The sequence below is a fragment of the Triturus cristatus genome, chromosome 1_1 (assembly GCF_964204655.1).
Source record: "Triturus cristatus chromosome 1_1, aTriCri1.1, whole genome shotgun sequence".
Classification (NCBI taxonomy): Eukaryota; Metazoa; Chordata; class Amphibia; order Caudata; family Salamandridae; genus Triturus; species Triturus cristatus.
In genome coordinates this window covers 272,775,725-272,797,249 of record NC_140579.1, presented here as the reverse complement: position 1 = coordinate 272,797,249, position 21,525 = coordinate 272,775,725, and the positions used below count along the sequence as shown (strand labels likewise).

The 21,525-nt window shown below is 42.8% G+C and overlaps 1 pseudogene; it reads right to left on the bottom strand.

The window, feature by feature from the left end:
• The window catches only part of LOC146870124 (long-chain fatty acid transport protein 2-like), a 782,555-nt pseudogene that overhangs the window by 508,681 nt on the left and 252,349 nt on the right, over positions 1-21,525 (bottom strand).

Sequence of the window (21,525 nt, the reverse complement as noted above, 5' to 3'; positions counted from 1 at the left end):
GGTAACAGGAGAAGAAACCAACCGCTTAACACCAGGCAGGACTTTCGGCGATGCGGGACCCCGGTGTTGTCTATTTGGTTCCTGCTGTTACTTTATTAACATAAAACCGAAAACTTCACTTTTCCAACAATATTAAGAAATGATTGGGTCAATCCTGGGCAGATCCTCTCTTAGTTGACGCCACCCTGGGCTCTTCTCAAGAAGAAGGAAAATATTGTATGGTGGGTGAAAACACTGTGCACCAATTGCAAGTATTGTATTGAATTTATATAACGCTTGCTATCCCTGACAAGGAATTAAGGCTTTACGTCAGGTCGCCCACTATCTGGATTCCAAAGTTAATGGCTATTCTGCAAGCTATAAATCAATGCTGGTTTTTTGGATTAGTGCTGTGCACTCAGGAAACTGTTCTATGCATATTCTCACGTTTCTTTGAAGTAGATTAAGTTAACAAGCATTAGTAATAGTCCTTTACTACGAGTCCATGACAACGGAAGGTGGGACGAGTGTATAGGTTAGAGAAGGTTAGATAGGGGTATATTTCAAAGAAATATTACAGAGAAAGACTGTGAGTTCACACTAAGGCATACGTGTGCCCTTGGGAACAGTAATGAAAATGTAAAGATATATTTCAAAAAAGGAAGTTGTCCGAGGTTCCTTCAGCATCGGGCAAGGGGGATTAGCGCTCCACTCAAAAATTATGGAGCGGGTCTCTGGCCACCCTCAACTTGTGCTCTGAGCCTCCCTCACTTCAGTTGAATTGACATAACTGAAAACAGTGGGCTATGATATGATCGAGCGAAAGCACTCCAGTAGACACCAACAGTTGTCCATTATGGACCGAGGGTCTGGTCCCAGGGATGGACACCAGTTTGCCACCGCCACTCCGGGGTTTCCTTTTAAAGCTAGTAGCGCTCATGCCACCTGCAACCAGCTGTCATTTTGAAGCACTGCCAAGAGCTGCCGTCACAACAGTTCCTCAATGCTGATTTAAGTTTGACGCACAGCTGTCAACATGACAGATGCGTCTGTGAAACTTAATATTTTTTCTTAACAAAAGAGAAAATAGTGAAGTGTGATTTTCTTTTAGAAAGAAAAAATAATGCTCGCCCCCCCCCCTTGCCCTGGTGAGTGGGCATTAGACAGTTTTCACTGCCCCTTATCGCCAAGTTTTTTCTAGCGGTGACGGGCAGTTAAAACTGACCTGGATGCCTGCCCATCTAAATTTGGTGAGTGGACATTCACTTACTCTCTTGGGCCGTCAGATGGATGTAACCAGTAACCATGGTGGAGATGGAGTTGGCTTTGCCGTAGTTATACCAATGGTCCACCTGCATTTTAAATCGGACGGGCGCACATTTATCTTGGTGGTAAGGATACTCCGTCACATGCAACGGAATATCCTTACCGCCAAGATATAAATCAGGTTGTGTCTTGAAAGCCACAAACAACCCTTCTCATAACCGAGTCATTCAGTGACCCAATCTCCTTCTATAAGCTCACCTAGTTCCCTTTAGTAATACTTAATGCATGTCATTCATTTGATCTCATCACTAGAATCCAGTCAGGCCCCTTCACGTGGGTTTGTCAGTCCTCCTAGAACTCCTGTGGACCAATATGTCACTACCACAGATGAATCTTAGCATTACCCCTCCTCACCTTCACTATACAGCAGTCAATTATCTAGATGAGCATGTCAACTCTATTACCCTGTGGAATCCCCACTTTCCAACAGACAAGTATTTTACCTTAATAACAAGTATTTGTTCATCCCGCAAAGTATAATGAATCCCGGGTCAGACTAGCAGATGTTCAATGTATATCATCATCACTGTGAGTCTGTCTGACATTTATCACGCAAATCGAACTCGGTGTCATATAGGCGGACAGCATGTGCGGTGGATTTTAGGGGCAGGGAGATTCGAACAAGAATTCATGTCAGCAGCTAATGTATTTCCTCTTTACCACTTCCACTTAGTTCTGTCTGTTTTAGGATCAGAACTCTGTCAAATGCAATAATCCCCTGTCCGAATGGCGATGAAGCCTCTGCTCACACCACATTTAATCAGGCTGCAGGCCCGTAGGTTTTAAGACATTCTGTGACATTTTACTGAACCCCAGTGCCATTCACACTTCAATCCTATAACAGTGGTATCGGTAATGGTATGACTACTCCAGAGGCCATGCGTCTTCCATTGAATGCGCTCCTGTAGGGCGCTGGCCTGCAGATGCCAAGATTGACTACGAATTAAGAGTTCCGCAGAACTATGGGAAGGGCAGTGACTGAACAAGTGGAAATATCAGCTTATGCCTGCTATGCAAGGGATGTTTGTTTACTGCAGTGACTGTGCAAGAAGAAAGTAGAAAGGGACTTCACATGCTTATAATGGAAGACGGCGTGCAATGCTCCTGGTGAGCGGTGTTGGTGGCATAACTACCCCTAAAAAAAAACCTGGCCACAGGACAGACCTTTAGTTTCCCGCAGATCTATTTCGAATGGTGCTTTATTATCCATTTTTGTTGTGACACTATCAGCTTACTCTGGTTTCAGCTGCTCTCAAGCTCCAAAGGATCCCTATACTCAGTCAAAGTCTTTTTCTTTGCATTCTTTTACTTGTAGTTCTACGTGCCCCGTTTTAATTCCAGAAGTACCAGGATACAAAAACTCTGTTAATTCCTATGTGTGTGACTTGAGGAATGTCTGTGCTTGTTAGCGATGTCGGAGCCTGTAAGTGATCTGTGCAATAACCTTGTTGTATTGTCTGAGACTGTTTGTTCTGTGCCTCCTGAGACACAGATCAATCATCTATAGCCAGAGCCAGTGGGTCTGCATAACCCAAGGTGTCCATCAAGTCCTTCACATGGGTATCAGAGAATATTCATAAAGAGCCGTCCTACCTGGGCACTTTTTCAAATAAGCGTTTTGCACAATCTCCAAATGGGCCTGGTAAACAAGTGCCTGTGTCACATCTAATTCAAAGAGAATCCGCCAAAAATCCCCACGGCCCCACAGATGCGCCAGTCACCTTCTTATCTGACCCCAGTAAGCCCCACCTCTTACCCCACATTCGACAATCTGTCAGACTCCTGGGCTGACTGTCACCACAATGGTCCTCTGTCAGTTCCAAATATCAGCCAAAGTTAAGCATTTGTGATGTGGCCCACCCGGAACAAAAGCCTCGGCTACTCGTACCTCCCGACCTCGGACTGTCCCAGGTGATCAACAATTTCTCTATTACTTCCTTACACGTCCCTGACACCAGACACCTGTCAGTACAGCAGCCTTACCCTCCCTCGCCCCCTCTCGTGCACTGTCTCGTCATACCCTCGCCTCTCACCAAGAGAGTGGTCCTCCTTAAACATCCAATTCATGGTGAGGGTGGGACAGCGAGAGACTGTAGCTGTTTTGACTGTAACAGGGACAACATAAACACCACCAATGGACCCAGCTTCCTCTGACGTAAGCTGAAGCGGAGGGGCGGGCTTCCGCCGTGTCACTACCAGCAGCAGCCAGCCGGGGCGGTGCCTTGCCTGTCCTAACGCTATCCACTGCACCAGTGGGTGCAGCTTAGATAGAGTGGGCGTGGCCACGAAAACAGAAAGCGAAGGGATGGAAAAGCAAATGCAAGGACGGAGGAGGGCGTGGTCAGCGGGGGCCTAGCCAACAAGCACTGGCAATGCAATAGGACTCGCATTTACGCGAGACCTATTGCATTGCAAATGGCAATGCCTGCGGGTGACAAAGCACGAGAGGGGAGAAGGAGGAAGGGGAGCATCGAGAAGGCATCGGACTGCAGGGGGGGGCCATGGGAAGAGAGTAGTCTGTGCAGTGAAGGGGCCAGTAGCCATGGAAGGATACAAATGACTGACATGGCAGTTATGGGGAGGGACTAACAAGCTTAAAACCAATCGGAAGACAGCATTCATAACCTAAGCCAATGAAGAAGATGGGCCAGAGAGTGGGCGGAGCTTCCACGAAGCTTCCACACTATTGTGTATACTGCATACCTCGCAAAGCGATGGCAGCACTTTCGCGCTGCAACGCTAGGCTACCTAAAAAGAGCAAACAATGATAACTTCAGATTTTTACGATGTTTGAAAGCACAGAAAAACATAACGAGAATTCCAACTAATACAAACTGAAGAGAGGAAAGCGTAATCATAGATTATCGAGTATCAAAATGTAAAAGAAGGCACGATGATAATGTTTGCAGGGATTATTATGAGGATATGGCGATTCATGTAAATATCATAATATATTTACCTGCAGTGTGATTCATAATGTATTTATTCTTTTGTAAATAAATGTATTTGCAAAGTATTATTGTGATTTTTTTTAATCGAACAATGAAGGTTTCTTGACCATCTTTATTTTATGTTTTCTGCTATGACCTTAGTCACTGCTCACATCTGAACGATGGCCTCTCTCCCCTAGTTCTTGAGCTTGGTTACCAGCATTATTAACCACATATTATAATGTAAGAAAGTGTAACCAAACATACCGACCTAGATTGATGCATCCGTGGATCCCCAGGACTGACCCGCTGGCGTGATACAGCAACAGGGCCGTGTAGACAACGTCTTTATTATTATTATTATTATTATTTGGTTTTTCTAAAGCGCGTAGTCACCCAGAAGGTATCCCAGCGCTGAACCTCTTACTCACAGGGGGGGAGAGTCGGGAGAGAGAAGAGAAAAGAAAAGAGAAAATGGCTCAGGGAAAGAGTAGGGTTTTGAGAGATTTTCTGAATCTCAGGAGATTTGGTTCTGCTCTGAGGCTCAGGGGAAGTGCGTTCCATTTTTTTCCCGTGTTGACCGAAAAACGACGGCCACCTACACGGGTTTTCTTTACCTTGGGGATCGTGATGAAGTTCCCATGTTCGGAACGAAGAGCTCTCGTGGGTCTATAGGGTTTGATCCAGTTATTAAGGATTGGGGGGCCCGAGTTGTGAAGTACCTTGTGGGCCAGACAAAGGGCCTTGAAAGTTACCCTTTCCCTGATGGGGAGCCAATGAAGCGTCCTCAATGCGGGCTTGGCAGATGTTCTGGCCGGGGTGTTAGTTAGGATTCGGGCTGCGGTATTTTGAGCTTTTTGCAGAGTTTGGAGAGTGAATTCTGGGGATCCCAGGTAAATGGCGTTGCTGAAATCCAGCCTAGATAGGATTAGGCCTTGGATCAGCAGGAGACGCGACTGGAAAGGCAGTAGAGGGATCACCTTCCTGCAAGATCTAAGTAGTCCGTAGCATATGCCGGCCGTCTTTCTTGCCTGTGTCCTAAAGGTGAGATCAGTCTCTAGCCACACTCCGAGACTCTTGACCTCCGTCTTGGGGGTGGGGGGTTCCCCCAAGCAGGCGGGCCAGGTGTTATGGGGGAGGGTCGTGGTGTTATGCCCTAGGAGCATAATCTCTGTTTTGGAACCGTTTAATTTAAGGGCAGAGTCACTCATCCACTGGTGTATGTTGGAGAGACAGTCGTGGAGATTGGAGGGCTCAAGCTTGGGGTGGGAGAGCGTCACCACCAGCTGTGTATCGTCGGCATAGCTGACGATGGTGACTCCAAAGGGTGAGACCATTTTCTCCAGTGGGGCCATGTCTTCAGAGGTGACTCTGCTGATCTCAAGCAGAGTTGACACCAGGCAGAGATTCTTATGTTTAACAATTGCAGCCTTCGGAAGACCTTTGTAAATATGAAAGAGAAGTGCAAAATAAGTCCACTGAGAGAGAGGGAACCCTATCACAAGTCGCAAAGTGAAGCGCATGCTAGTGGGGGTGGGTGAGGGTGTGGGGGTCACTTCAAGTGTCCAGAGCTAGATTGCTGGACGAGCTGACAATAAACATAATATTTCAGAACCATACTTGAATGGAACTTTAAAAATACTGTTTTAAAGAATTCCTATGACCACAAGCTGTATGTATACTACATATATATCGCCAACCTCGCTGGAAAGCGATGCAGTGGTTAAAGAGGAAAGTCTGTTGTACTCCAACACTGCCTTTTCTAAACAGATATAGAGCAACACATATTTCAGATTTATTTGCATAAAGACCTTCCTTGTCAGTAATCGAATATAGTTCAACAGTCCTCATGCTTAACAGGTGTTCTGCCTAATTGTTGCAGGTACAGAAATATGTGTACTGAGTGTCGACTGAACTGCTTTGGGGAAAAATCCAATCTACCTGCTACAAAAGATTTATACTTAGCACAGACTCTGGCTGAAGCGTCTTGGAGTTGAAAATGTACTGATCTGTGGAAAACCTTGAAGCATCGTGGAATTTTTTATTTTGCGTCAAATTGTGTCATATGTATTAGCGTGGAATATTTATTTAACAAATGGAAAATCATTCACATTTTTTCGCTACTTTCTTATAGATCTATGTCCAAAACTTTTTAGGCAACTGCATTTAGAAGGAAATATTTATAAAGGGTGCACTGGAGTTTGACGCTGTAACATTATGTTATACACATTTATTTTTACTACTTTTCGCTTTGTTGTACGCTGTTGTTTTCCACTTTGTCGAGTGAAGCGCTCTGGTGCTCCTGGACTTTGTACGTGCTTCACAAAAATCAATATATAAATGGATAAATATTTTTAGGTAGACATCAGCATCAAGGAATTTTCTTGATGGTGATCCATCCAGAGGGTAAGTAAGTAAATTTTATTTGCACAGTTAATAAAAACCATTGCAATTCCACATTATAAAAATAAAAAGAAGATAAAACAAATACATTCTCTACGTTTCCCAACACATACTTAAATTCAGTCTAAAATAATAAAATCTTCCAGATTAAGACTTTCATTATATCATTTCCGTCACTTTGATAAGTTTTACAATAAAAACTATATAATTGTGTACAGTTCATACTATCAAGTGACTCCAAAATAAGTTAAAAAACAGGTTTCTGCATCCTTATCTCCACCTCTTTCATAAATTTCACCAAGTTGCAGTTTAGCCGCAAATCGTCAGGGGAAAAACAGGCAAGCACGGCATTCCTTCGGGTGCGTATTCCTCGTTGGTTAAACAAACATTTAAGCAAACATTTCCTTACTTCTAACAGTTTTTCACAGGAGCATAAGAGGTGTGGCATGTCCTCAATTGCCTTACCACATAGCCGACATAGGGCATCCCCTTTGTCCCTCTGCCAATGTGGAAGATGGCATCTACAAGGGATCAGGCCCATTCTGAGTTTTAGAAACTTCAGCTTTAAAAATCTTGAGTAGCCCAAATTGAAATAACTCTGTAGACCTTGATTTGAATAGGAGTTTAAGACAAACCACCCATGTGATCTCCTGGCAACTGACTCCTTATCTTCTATCCATGATAGGTGTTTTGTTGTTTTCTTTACGAGTCTTTTAATAGTTGAATGATTGGTGGAAGTATTCCATAACTCCTTTAAGCCTAGGGTCACCAGGCTTTTGGCCAGATAGTTAGCAGCCTGGGATACTTGATTCTGCTGTAATTCTGACCATAAAAGGCTATTAAGAGACCCTTGTTTTGCCTTCCTGATTTTATCCCACGTAATTATGTATGCGCCCTGTCTTGCAAGCGCCTGTTTGTGACCTCCAAACTCTAATCTCATTTGGGCCGGGGATGTGTATTTAGGTAGACCAAAAATGATCCTATATACTGATGCCACAGTTTTATCCAAAATTCCTGCATCTCTTCCTCGTTGTGCTTCACTGCCATAAGTAATAGTAGGCAAGAGTTTTGAGCGAATAACTTGTATTATGGGGAAAAGAGATGGACTAGTTAATTTTCAATTTAATTTTTTTAGCGAGACTCCTATGGCAATGCCTTTTCCTCTGATAGTTTCTTTTTGTAGGATAAACTGGCCACCACTGTCAATTATGACCCCTAGATATTTATACATGTTTGTATCCTCTATACGATTTTTATTCCAAAACCAACTGTTCGATGACTTTCTTTTTTTGTTGATTGACATCGTTTTTGTTTTGTTCAAATTAATTGACAATTGGTTTTCATCAGAATATCTTTTTGTAGCATCAATAAGATTTTGCATCCCTATTTTCGTGTGGCTAATTAAAACCAAATCGTCTGCGTATAGTAATGAGGACAGTATTTGGCCTCCTAATTTTGGTGCATGAGAATTGCAGTTATTGAGCAACGGAGTGAGGTCTCCTAGGAACAGGTTAAATAGTGTAGAGGCCAAGACGCATCCTTGTTTTAGACCATTATTTGTTGTGATGTGTCTCGACAGATGAGAGCCGTCACCCAGCTTAACCTGTACCCATGTGTCACTATGTAAATTAATCAACAGATCTAATAGAGGCTTTGGGATCCCCAACTTCTGTAGTTTGGCCCATAAAAGATTACGATTAATATGATCAAAGGCTGCCTTATAGTCTATAAAGCACAAATTGATTGGCATTTTAGATGTTTTTGCCTTATCAATTAACAGACCCATAGCCAAAATGTTTGTTGATGTCCCGACAGTTTTGGCAAATCCGGTCTGATTAGCCGGGATTAGAGAATATTCTGAAGCCCAGGCCTGCAGTTCCTCCAAAAGGATTCCAGCAAAATATTTTGCTTCATTATCCATGAGGGCAACCAGTCTATAATTATTTGGAAGAGTTTTGTCCCCTGCCTTAAATATTGGGGAGATGATTGAACCCTTCCAGGAAGCAGGAAAAACATTTAAATGTTTGATTTCCAAAAACAGAGGTAGAAGAGCTCCAGCCCAATCCTTTTCGTTCAATTTGTACAAAATAGGGGGAATGCCATTCGGGCCTGGCGCCCCATCCAGAGGGAGATAAAGTTGAACAAACATTCAGGGACCTTAACCGGTGTTATTCCTGATTAGAAATATATGTCTGGGCCCTTAATCATAATGAGAAAACAAAAGAGCTTACATTTTTATCAAAAATGTCGTACCGAACGATCCAGCATTTTTTTAAGCACTCATACTAAATGGCTGTAACTTTGGATGGATGGACCATATGAACCAGATGTGTTTTCCACACCCTAGATTCAGAAAAAACAATTTCCTAGAATTATCAGAGGAGAGAGTTACATCCACACCCATTCTGCTGAATGAACCGTTTTCTGATTACTTTACACAAGTACAAACACATAGCTTAACATCACATTCAACTCTACTGATTTACTTTTTAGGTTTCGCCTACTCAGTGCATGAGCTGTGCTTGTGAAATCTATTGCTTAACATATAAATCTAAAAAGGGGTCCCACCGCAGCTGAAGGACTAAACGCCTCGTGCATTCCAAGGGGGATATTCTCAAGAATGTGTGATAATCATCGCCAAAATCAGTTAACGCAATCTTACATATCGCCGTCTATCGCGGGAAAATAACTCTGTGTCAACGTCGTATTCACAACACGGCTGTAACATGCGATAGTCTCCCGACAACGCGACAAATGTCCGCGATAAATGTCCCCGGACGGCAATAAAAATCTAAACCCCAACGTGAAAAAACTTGCGATGGGCACAACTGCAAAAAAAATCCAGCGAGAAGCAGCACCAGCCTGCAAGTCCCACAAGTCAGGCGGCCAAAATCACTAAAAAAAGGCGGCAACCAAAAAAACAAACAAGACCCACACAACTGCGAAGCACCATGGAGGTAGCCGGAGCAAGTATAGAGGACAACCAGAACCCAGTGGTAGGGACAAACTGCGCTGGGAAGTGACAATGTAAGGAGAAGAAAATCAGAATTAAACCATTGCTACAAGGTTAACACTACGACGACCACTTAACGTCGTAATTAGTGAACAAAGTCCACCTCATACAGTTCCAAAGATGAAAACCGAGCAAATTGGTTCAATAGTAAAGCACAAATCAATGTCCAGATTTTGATTCAATAGTGTAGTTCTTCTTTTAATTCAAAATGTTCATATCTTGTTTCTTATTCCAAAGTGCAATCTTCACTGTGCGCCTTCAAACCAAGCCAACACGTGTTTCGTCCTGACAGATATAAGTCATGGACTTCATCAGGGCTAGAGACAAAGAAAATAACTAAGTTGGGAACATTTATCTAAGTGTTAAACAGAGATTGCATGTGATGGATTAATACACTGTTAATCCCATACATCTGCAGAGGTGGAAGATAAACCTCATCATTAGTACATCACAAACTAAGGGAGAGTAAAAGGCAAATGAATAGCCAAAAAATAAATGGAAAGTAATATAAAGATCAGCAGAATGATGGAAGTGGAGAAGTAAACCTAAGGTTGAGGAGGATGATCCCACACCACGGAGAAAAACAAGAGAGAAAGCTAAAGAAAAATCCTAATATATAAATATTGTGTATCCCATTATAAGAAAGGTGAAAAGAAGGATAGACAAAAGAATCAACCTAAAAGTGAAAGAACGTGCTGATTTATATGCTCAATATCAGAACATGTGAACTCTAAACGGAAAGCAGAATTCACACGTGAAAAGGACTAACGTAAAGAGACGAACCGACCAAAGGAAAAAGGACCGTGCAATTAAAGAAGTACCCTATATTGGTAAGACACACTTACCAAAGTCATAAGCGATCAAATCTTATAAGAATAAGAATATAGTTCAAAGACAGCTCAAGCACAACATCTGTAATCCTAAAGGGAAGGATACAATATAACAGGAATAATTAATTTCTATATCTTCAGTTTTTCGATTTCAGTAATACGTGGCCAATAAAACTAAATCTCATCTCAAAGATCTATATCTCTAAAGGTTTAAAAGCATATAGAAAAGGATATGATAAATTTAATCTACTCATATCCATTAATCTGTGTACATCGACGAGAACCTGAGCAAGGTAATTGGAAGTCACTATATTTGAGAGAAGGTGACCAATACTTCCTCTAATACTAAAGATTATTACCTATAGCCTGACAACAACACTGTTGGCCATTGAAGGTGGTGGGCCACGGGAGTGTAGGCCTATGGTAAGGATAGGGCGGACACAGATGTAGAGTACATGCCTGGCTGAACTGGAGCAAGTAATGTGTCTAGGCATTTGGCTCATGCTGCGGCAATACAGATGCACACAACACTTGCCATGTATGATCCGGGACTCCCAGCGGTCTTGCGTTCCTTCATTACTCCATTTGTGTGAGCCCGCCCTCTGGGTGCATGCTACATCGCAACATTTTCGCTGACAGGGGGGGACGACTTAGCTACATGTCCAAGCTCTTCCCCACTGCCTGAGGTGTCATGGTTGCATCCACTGTCCACAACACTTCAAACACCAGCAGTATATGTCCACATGGACAGGTCTGTGCTCTGCATACTGAGGTCTGTCCAGCACATCACTGCCACACTTGGCATTGTGTGCATTCTTCTTCATGGGTGACTTGCCTCCTTCACACATACTTGGTTCCCACCTCTACCCACATTCTGCTATTGTGTGGTTGAGGGGCCATGCCATTTTCGGAACGTCCGCTGTCTTGTTCTGCGCTGCCTCGGTGGTAGTCCGGGGGAGGTGTGGTCCGGGGAGGGAGGGGCATGGGGGTGGTGGCGGTGGCTGTTGTGGACCTCTTGGGTCTCCGAGCTGCATGATCAGTAGCTGACATGTGTTGGTCTTCAGATGTGGCTCTGGGCTGGGCTCCCTTTCATACTGCAGGTTGTCGTCCTGCTTTACACCAGTAAAAGGCAGGTGCTAAGTCCCTGCTGCTAATGCGCCTTATTGCCTGTTTTTGGATCGCAGATCTGGCTGGTCGTTAAGAATTTGGATAAGTGGTATTTTCGTGTGTTTTTGTACGGGAACGCCCACTCTGCATATCATTAGCATTAGTTCGCTCTCATCCGTGGCAATGTTTTTTACGGATGCTATAGCTGGAAAACTGGCGAAATGGGCAGTTTGCACCAGCTTGAGAATGGGGCGATAATTCTTTCGCCACTTTTGCTGTGCTAACGTGCTGATAACTCTGCGATAAGTCCTTGAGAATATACCCACAAGTGTAGCATGAATCTAGATTTTAGGCTTTAACTCCTGTCTGTGCCGTAATCACTATAACTTCTCCAGCGCATAATGCACATAGCGCTGGGCTTTGTTACTACATAAAATCCAGAGCAAACTATGGAGGTAAATAGTGCAAATGTGCACCTCGGAGTCTGGTAATAGAAGCACAGTTAGTATATTAGCCGCCGGTAAAAGCTCCGAAACTTGGCTTGTGCTGTAGGTGCGACCAGCCAATCACTGCACTCCCTGCTATGGCAAACTGGGTGTCCACTTACTGCACCACTCCGATATTCTGGAATATAGCAGTGGTAGGCAGCGCTTTAAATGGGCTGGACACAGCCATGTCCAAATGTAGTACCTGGCTGCTTTTAGCATTCTGAGTTGCCCCTCCCCCCACACATTATCACGCACACCACCAGGTTGGTGCTTTCTTTCGTTGCATACCCTTGCCCTCCAAAGACCTCCCACCCCCAGCCCCCCAGACTGCCAGGGTGTGTGTGCTACTCACAGAACCTACTTGCTGGGGCTGCACTCAGCAGGCCTTGCCCGAGTGCATAGGTTCTTGCAGTGGATGCCTCTTGGGGCTGCCTAGTGGTGTGAGGCACTCCTGGCTTGCACTGTGCCGCCAGGACCTATACTAGCAGGGCAGGGAGCACCAAGCACAGTGCAGACACGGACCTACAAGCACAGGCACAGGGCCAGCAGCATCAAGCGTGGAGCACCGAGCACAATGGCAGCAAAAGGGCTTGGTGTCCCGGATTACAGCTCCGTTTATTAGACTGCTAGAATGTTGCAGTTCTATAGTAATAAGCTATAAGGAAATGGGGGTATGCCTGACATCGCCACCATGTTTGTGACTGACTTACCTAGCCCAACCGGCTTTTCATACACACTTGCATGTCTGGAGAGTCTACCCCCTTCCTCCCCCACAACTCAAAGCACTTTGCCACATGGCAGCAGTTTGCATGTGCAGCGCCTCTGTGCTTGCATATCTCATTGGAGCAAGAGCTACCTCCCCATAATAACTTGAAGGCACTTCTAGCATTTGGGAGGGATTGGAGTTAAAATCAAGTCCCCTCTGCAGCCCTTTGGTGACAGAGGGGTACGTTCTAAGGACTGTCTCCGAGAGAAGCAAGCTCGTGGAACATCTGTGTGCAGGGGTGGCTGCGGGTGAGGCATGGTCAGCGTTCAGAAGAGACAAGGAGGTTTTTAGGTCTCACCTAGGCAGCGCACATGCGTTGCCCTAAGTGGGCCTTTAGACATCGGTCTGCTCCTTTTCAAGCACACTCGTGCTTGTGCTGGCATCCACCATGCGGGAGCGAGCAGCGGCGCGCGTGGTAATTGAAAACACATGGCTCTCGTGCTGCCGCTGCTCGCTCCCGCAAGGCGGATGCCAGCACAAGCACGAGTGCATTAAAACAGCTTACCCTCCCCTCCCCACCCTACCTCACCTCCCTCTCTCTCTCCTGCAGTGTTTTCACCCGCTCCCCTGCAGGCGCAGCTTGTGATCTTGGGCGCTTTTCCTCACTCACCTTCGGTTCCGCCCTGCCAGGGGCTGGCTCGTTATGTCTCCCTTCGTGTCATGTTCTGTGCTGTGTGAATCCGATCAACAATCACTCATGGCTGGCCCCAAGGCCACTGAAGCACACCTTCTCACAGTGCACAATCCCTGGATTCGCTCCAGATTATTATCCCATTTACATGCAGAATGGGGTCCCTGAAACCCAAACAGATTATGGCCCCTGCCTTTGTGAGTAACCGTTGGCTGCAGCATTGTATTCGTTGCTGTATCCCACTGTATATAACACGGCACCTTTCCTCTCACATACCCTGCTGTGCTTGTGTTGCTTTGTGTATAATTCTTGCTGTTTTGTGTAGTATTGTGCGAACCGGGCGCCACGGTCGTCTGACAGATGCACAACCATGATGGTAAACTACATCTTAAAATCGTACACAGACAGAAACTGAACAGGTCGTGTCTTCCCCCAGATGAAGGGGTGAGCCTTGCTTCACCATATGTCTTTTGTCTATCTGTGCTGTTTTATCCAAGAGCTGGTGGCAGAGGAAACGTGCCAGTGCTGTTGTGGGGTTGTAGCAGGCATTGCCAGTCTGATGAGCAGCAACAGTGCCCAGATAAAGGCTTTCTGTTGCTTTGTTCACTCGGCATCACCAGACATTTGTTAGATCTTGAGTGTGCCTTCAGAGTTTGTGTGATGCCAGTTCATGACGTCATCTGCTTGGAACGAGTCCCGCCCCCTCACCTCTATAACAGGCGCCAAGCCTTTTGAACTCCTGACTCTACCCCAAACCCCTCTCAATCCCGTGCTATCTCGCTTTTCCTCTCATTCTCTCTCCCTCTCTTTCTTCCCCGCATTCTCTTTCCTCTATCCTCTTCTCTCTCCGTTTCTTATTCTCATTCCCTCTCCCCTTTCGCTCTCCATCCTTCTCCCCTTTCTCTCTCTTTATTCTCAGCTCCCATCTCTCTCCATCTCTCACTATCTCTCTCTTTACCTAGACCGTCCAGAACTCAATTACGATTACTAATAGTGCTCCAGAGCCACCCCGCAGATAAGGCGCAAGATTAAAAAAAGTCCTACAAATCTCAGCTGTGCTTTGAAAACTCCTTTTTAGTTGTGTCTGCCTCCAGAAAGAGTCACATCACCAGAGTTGGAAACATTTTCTTGACTGACTGCCAGCTAAATGGCCTGGCAGAGCTCTGCTCTTGGTGAAGGCCAGAAAGGTTTGCATTTCTGCATGCATCAATGAGTGGGCTTGCATGTATTTTTCTCCCATGTCTACTCACGAGCTCCTAAAAGGATACCCCGAGCATCGTGTTCATTGCAGCTGCGGTGACCCGGACATGCTGCCCACTGCGACCTGGAAGGCGTCCGTATCCAGGAACACGGCACCAATGCATGCTCCCCGCAGCTCAGACCACCATGCCTGCCTGTCTCCCGGCCGCTCCCGTGCGGCCAGCGCCCCTCCTCGTAGGCCCCTTCTCCCCAGCTCCTTTTGGCACTCTCTCTTGCTGTTTTCCATCTGCCCACTGTCCCAATTTCCACATAAAAGGACTTATTTTTTGAGTAGTTGATGCTGCCCTTGCGAGCCCTTTGATTCCCAAGGCTTCAATGGTGCCCGGAGTCATTGCATTGGGACGGCATGAATATGTTAAAACAAGCAATAGGTCTCGCCTTTGGACCCTTATAAGTATTTAGTTATGCAGTACAATATCCTTGGTGCAACAACATCAACTGTTGCATGTCTAAACACTTATAAGGTCCCAAAGGCGAGACCTATTGGCTATGCCAATGCTTGTTGTGCGGAGCTTGGGGTCTGTGAGCCTCGTTAAGCTGCTTGTGAGTGAATCATGGTGTATATGTGTCTCAAAGTGTCTACAAAAAGTGTTTGCATGTTGTTTAAGTGCTCATGTACGTAGTTTGAGCAGGGCATACGTGTGCAAAAATGTACGTTTGTATATGAACTATTATGTTTGAATGTATGCTTTGTGTATTCCTATGTGCACATCTGTTGGTAATTGTTGTATATGTGTATTACCATACGTGTGTGTGCACATCCTTATCTGTGTAAGTCTGTATGTCTGTACATGTGTAGTTAAGTTTTGGCGTGTTGCTCTGTGTCTGCATGCTCATATGTTACATTGTTTTGTGTGTATCTGTGTCTCTGTGTTTATGTAAATCAGTGTCTTTGTATTCGTGTTATACATGTGTTTGTGGCACACACATCTATGAGTGCACTGTATGTGTGATTGAAAGTATATATCTACTTGTAGATTTATCCAAGGTGTAGAAAAAAGCTCAACATGAGTTTACTTTATCGAGGAAAATGGTGAAAACGACTCTGGTTTTGTCAGCCTAGTTTAATGTGTAGCGCTTGATGCTCTTTTTGAGCATACTGCACTACATCTGCTTACTGTTGATGGTGATGTATGTATTCCATATCAGCTCATCTGAAAAACTGTGTATCACGAGGCCTATGTGTATGTTTGTACACCTGTATGTGAGTGCATGCCTGTGGGTGAGATTACTAGCGTAAGCTGTTGACGTCCACTGCAGTTTAATGTGTAAACACACGTACACATACTTATCATGCTTGCTGGATGTGCTGTAAAGTGAGTCGGATGCCACCCAGCTGCACCTCTGCTTCTCTGAGGGAGAGTGCGTTGCCACAAACGGATGCTTGGATCACACATACACTGAATGACGGGTGGAATAGATAAACACTCACTGAAGTCATTTCTTCATGCTTGAAATTGTCACATTTGCTGGACAAATATGTGGGATCTTTGGCCTCTGTAGAATGCCCATTGCAGTGCTATGTCTTTCTCCACTGAACCTTCCCTCATGTTGCTTCCCGCCGCCCTCCTCCTGCCACCAGTGTTGCTACTCCCTCCCGTGCACCTCTTTCATGTTGCTACCCGCCTATTCTTTGCTCCCACCCTCCTTCCTACACCTCCCTTGTGTGGCTTGCCCCCTCACATTTTTTGGGCATATTGCACAGCAGTGAGGGCTGCTGTGCAACATGGCTTAAAGATTTTTTTTAAAAAGCACTACGACACGGTTGGTGCTGGTTAAGTAGTAGCGCTCTTATTCTTAACTTTATGCCGTGTTGCACATCAGCCCAGGCTGCTGTGGAACATGTCTGAAAAAAATATTGACAAAACCAACAGTATTCACAAAGTTGAAACCTATTGGCTTTGCCAATGCTTGTTTCTCTCACCAACGATTATTTCACAATCTTTCGAGTCGGTAAGAATCGTATGTAATACTAGGACTTCGGCTGCAACACGGACAAAACCCAGTACAGATGTGGGGCATGATTCACAAAGATAAACTTCACTTTCGTGTAGGTTTACTTTTTGTTCATATTTCCAAACCCACTAGTTTGTGTTCACATACTACAATTCATTAGCAAGTTTACGACAGTAGAGACTTCACAGGTCGTATCTAAATGCATGCGCTCATAAAAGTGGCGTCCTCGAGTCACGTTTGTTATAATTTAAGGCAAAACCAGTATATGATGGCAACCCAAGCATCTTGGAATGAGTTATGTGGTCTGTTATATTAATACAAGAAGCTGTCCAAGATGGCCGCTAACTTGTGCACCCACATACGCGTGCATGCATGCGTATGATGGCCATGGTAGAATGCTTTTTTTTGCCTACTTTATCAGCGGTTTACTGTTCTAGAAAGAATAGCATGTGTAGACAGTTTCAAAGTCAAGACCTAAAAATCACTCAAAAGCCTTTGAAATTGTCCGTCGCTTTAGGATTAACTGGAACTTTCTTTCAGGAGACAACCAAATCACTAGCAATAGGTGACCTGTTCCGATGACAGTTTCTTTAATAGAAAGATACCCAATGCCGGTTAAAAAAACAGTAGACCATTCAGTAACTCAACAATATACAGGAGTGTGTACTAGTTTTCCTTAACAGTGACGTACCTGCAGTCCCAGAGGTGAAAATATATAGAGCAATAGATGAAAAGGTCACACTTGACCGCAAAGAATCCGACAAAGGTTGCTCAGAGGAGGCTTTTACTTTTTCTAGGAAACTTTCCACTGTTTGGGTAGACGACTGTTCTCAAAAAGATGATCTGTACATTGTCACTCAGGCTTGCTTTGATATCTTTCACCGCAGCTTTCAAATCTGCTCAGAAAACAAACCAAAACAAATTAAACTCTCAAATCTCTTTTATTCTAGAAACACATTGTACTGAAGCAGAATCGCTTAAGTTAAAAAGACAATGGGTGGGTCAAGTTGTTTACTCTCCTGCTTCTAGTAAAAAAGGGGGTGTTGCTATATTGTTTCATAAGTCATTGTCTGTACACATTTTATCTACGCAAAATGATGCTGATGGACGATGGGTAATGGCCAGGGTTGTTGTGCAAGGCAGGGATTTGGTCCTATTGAATATTTATGGTCCGGTTAGACCGGATCCTAAGTTTTGGCATAACATTAAGATTTTACTTTCCTCCATTGACTGCCCTAATATTATTATTGCTGGTGATTTTAACCAATGGATTGACCCCTTTTCTGACAGACAATCTAAGTGCAAGTTTCATCCAGATAAATCCCACAAAGCTTTCCATTCAGCCATTGCCTCTCGTCCATTATATGATGTTTGGAAGACTTGTAACTTGTTATTATCGGATACTATTTTCATTACAGCAGCCACTATCTTTATTAACGAGTTTTTCATGTTTAACAATCCCATAGAAACCTCTATTTCCAATAATTGGGATGCCTTTAAGGCCTCTTTCCGGGCCTTTACTATTTCTTATGTTACAAAAAAAAAGAAAATTGCTCGAAATAAATATTCAGCTCTACTACAACAGCTTAAATTATTGGAACATAATTATTTCACTTCCAAATCATCTTTATTCGGTACTTCATGAGTTGATTAAGGCCAAATCTGAACTTAACAAACTTGCGACAGTAGAAGCTTGCAATATCCTCCTTAAAATGAAATCTAAATATCATGGTGGCCAAAATAAAGCTGGTAAGATGTTAGCCAACTACTTAAAAATCAAATCTGAACGGAAAAATATTGGACCCATCTCAAATGAATCCACTAAATGCTTAGCGTCCTCAGATGAAGATATTGCTAATATTTTTCATGAATATTATGAATCACTTTATTCTGATGACACGAATCCTTCTAATCAAAATTTAGATTTTTTTTTACGGGCCTTCCCTCCCCTCCATCCTTGCCCGATGAATTTAACTCATTGGAGGGTGTGGTTACTGCCCAAGAGATAACTAATGCCATCAAATCTTTAAAAAAATCAAAAGCACTAGGGCCAGATGGCTTTTCGGTTGAATTCTACTCTACTTTTGCATCCATTTTTGTTCCCAAACTTTTGACACTTTTCAATTCTTTTATTGATGATGCTAAGGCCTCTGGATCTTTTATGGATGCCTTAATAATTCTCATTCCTAAACCTGACAAGGATCATTCCCTTTGTAAAAATTACCGCCCTATATCATTAATTAACTACGATTGTAAAATATTTGCTAAGATTCTTGCTTCTCGTCTTGAAAGTCTTATTCCATTATTGGTTAAGACTGATCAAGTTGGATTTGTTAAGGGTAGATTAGCTGCAGATAATGCTTGAATGTTTGCAAATATTATTTCTCATGCGAAAAAATTCAAATTTCCTCTCGCAGCGCTGTCTCTAGATGCCGAAAAGGCTTTTGACCGTATTAATTGGCAATTTATGTTTAGAACCCTCCAAGGGTTTGGTTTTGGTCCTACCTTCATTTCCTATATTAAATGATTATATTCCTGTCCACGGGCCAGTATTTTTGTAAATAATCACTTTTCCAAATTTCTTTCCTTATCTAGAGGTACACGTCAGGGTTGCCCTCTTTCCCCTTTGTTATTTGTTATCTGCCTTGAACCCTTCCTTGAACGCATCCGTGTTAATGCTCATATTTCTGGCTTCACACTTAATTCTTTAGAAACCAAAATATCAGCATATGCTGATGATATATTAATATATATGTCTAATCCTCTTACTTCTCTTCCTCCTTTTTTGGATGAGGTTCGGTTATACTCCAGTATTTCTGGATATAAGTTAAACCTCTCTAAGACAGAAGTTTTACCTCTGAACTCTTTATGCTATCAATATATGTTTAATGACACCAATTTTACATGGTGCCCCACAAAAATGAAATACCTTGGTATTTGGTTGTCTGCTTCTCTATCTACTACAATTAGATATACGTTTAATGCATTTATCACTAAAATTCAATCTCTCCTTCTTACTTGGACCCCCCTTTATCTCTCCTGGTGGGGTAGGTTAGATACTATCAAAATGATGATTGTACCACATGTCCTCTATACATTATCTATGCTGCCTATTCGAATTCCCATTTCATATTTTTCACAAATTAATTCCATCTGTACAACATTTTTATGGAATAAGAAGCACCCACGTATTGCCCTTACAAAACTTAAACGCCCTAAATCTGAAGGTGGAGTACGTTGTCCTGATTTTAAAGCCTATCACTCAGCCTTTTTGATTAAACAATCCTTTGCTTTATCTTTTGACTTTGCTGATACCCCTATACCCAGAGGGATTGTTTTTGAACGCTCCTCTTTAAAGGATTTTTCTTTTCATAATGTAATTTATATGTCCAATTGTACTTTCATCTCTAATAACCCTATTTTAAAATATTCTCAAAATTTATTGTATATTACATTCACCAATGGTCTACCTCCATTTCAATGCTTTTTATCCTCTACTATCTGGTATAATAAATTTCTCAAATATAAGGGTAAATCATTCTATTATAAACACTGGAAGGAGAAGGGTATTATTTTTGTGCATCAATTAATTTACCAACACTCTGTTACTCCCTTCCTTGAATTACAAACACGTTTTCATTTACCTGACACTTCTCTGAATGAATACCTCTTAATTTCAGCTGCTTTACAAACGCAGTTAGCTTCTTTTGACCTTCCTGATGCCATACCATCTCTTACTCCTCCAACACCTTTATACAGTTTATTTCCAGTGCACAGACCTACAGCCGCTCTTGTCTAGAAATTACTGTTGTTGCATATAACTGAAAGACTTAAGTCCCCTATTGAAATTGCATGGGAGACAGACTTGTCCCTTTCATTCTCTATCTCTGTTCGGGATAAATTATGGTCTAAGTTATTTAAAATTTCTGCTGCTGCTCGTATAACCCAATCTTTGTATTTTATTTACAATAGAGCTGTTATTACCCCTGTTTGCATATCCAAGTTTTCCCCTTCCTCGTCTCCACTATGCTGGTCTTGTTCTAAATATACCGGCACTTTGAGACATCTAATTTATGATTGTTCCAATGTTTTGACTTTTTGGAAATCTGTTTGGTCTACTTGCATGAGCATTTTTAAATGTAATCTTACATTATCATTACATAATGTTTTTCTAGGTTCCTCCTCACCTAATGTAGATGACTCCACTTCTATTTCTTTATTGTTCGACCTTTTTATTGCATTAGCATTCAAAGTTATTTTATCATCTTGGAAAGACAACTCTAAAATATCTTTATTGATGTGGTGGAATTTTATTTGCGATGAACATAGGATTGCCAATGTCTCGTCTTCTATTCTTTTTCAAAAAATAAATCTGATCTCCTCTGGTTACCTTTTACCTCTTATCTTTCTACACATGCTCCTATGCCCTAAATTGCTTTTCTTATTATTATCATATATGGTTTTAGGACATTCTCTATTATTTATGTTTTTTTTCCCTCTCTCTCTCCTCCTTTATTTTTCTTTCCCTTTCCTAGTTCTCTTTCTTTTCTTTTTCCTTCTTCTGTTTTCTCATACACTGTATTTCTATATTAATAGGTTATTTACAATGTGTAAATATGGTTTCTATTTTGTGAATGATTGTATTCTTCTTTTTTGTTGGTTTCTCTTGAAAACTCAATAAAACTCTTAAACAGAAAAAAAAGAAAACAAACCAAACAACAGAATGAGTCACTAGCGTTGATGCTGAAAAAATGCATATTTACAATAATGATTCCCTTCAAACCTCTAATACAAAATGCATCCAATATCACCAATTTAAGTTTTATAGGCGAAGGA